The sequence below is a fragment of the Haliaeetus leucocephalus genome, unplaced genomic scaffold (genome assembly GCF_000737465.1).
Source record: "Haliaeetus leucocephalus isolate CR32 unplaced genomic scaffold, Haliaeetus_leucocephalus-4.0 Scaffold897, whole genome shotgun sequence".
NCBI classification, from domain to species: Eukaryota; Metazoa; Chordata; class Aves; order Accipitriformes; family Accipitridae; genus Haliaeetus; species Haliaeetus leucocephalus.
In genome coordinates this window covers 4,747,355-4,748,165 of record NW_010973333.1, presented here as the reverse complement: position 1 = coordinate 4,748,165, position 811 = coordinate 4,747,355, and positions in this window count along the sequence as shown.

Here is an 811-nt window from a genome sequence, read left to right as displayed (position 1 = left end):
AATGCACATAGCATGGCCAACAAACAGGAGGAGTTGGAAGCCACCATGCTGCCAGAAGGCTATGACCCAGTTGCCATTACTGAAGCTTGGTGGGACAAATCCCATGACTGGAGTGCAGCTATTGATGGGTACAGGCTGTTCAGAAGGGACAGCTGAGTTCTCTACATCAAGAACTGGACAGAGTGTGAAGAGCCGTCTCTGAAGAATAGCCACGAGCAGGTTGAAAGCTTATGGGTAAGAATCAGAGACCGAGGCAACAAAGGGAACCTTGTGGCTGGTGTCTACTGCAGGCTGCCTGACCAAGGGGAGCCCACTTATGAAGCCTTCTTACTCCAGCTACAGGAGACACCGTGCTCGCAGGCTCTCGTCCTGCTGGGGGACTTCAACCACTCCAACATCTGCCAGAAAAGTGGCAAAAAAAAAAAGCAAAGTCGGCAATCCAGAAACTCCTGGAATGCATCAAGGATAACTTCTTAAGCCAGGTATTAGACAGTCCTACCAGAGGGGATGCGATGCTGGACCTGTTGGTCACGAATGCAAGTGAGCTAATCAGTGACATGAAGACTGGAGGCAGCCTGGGCTGCAGGGATCATGCACTGGTGGAGTTCACAGTTCTGAGGGATATGGGCCAGGCAAAGAGTAAAGTCAGGACCCTGAATTTTAGGAAAGCAAAATTCCAGCTCTTCAAGGAGTTAGTCAATACGACCCCCTGGGAAACTGCCCTCAGGGACAAGGGAGCAGAACAGAGCTGGCAGATCCTTAAGGATGCTTTCCATAGAGTGCAAGAGATCTCGATCCCCAGGTGTAAGAA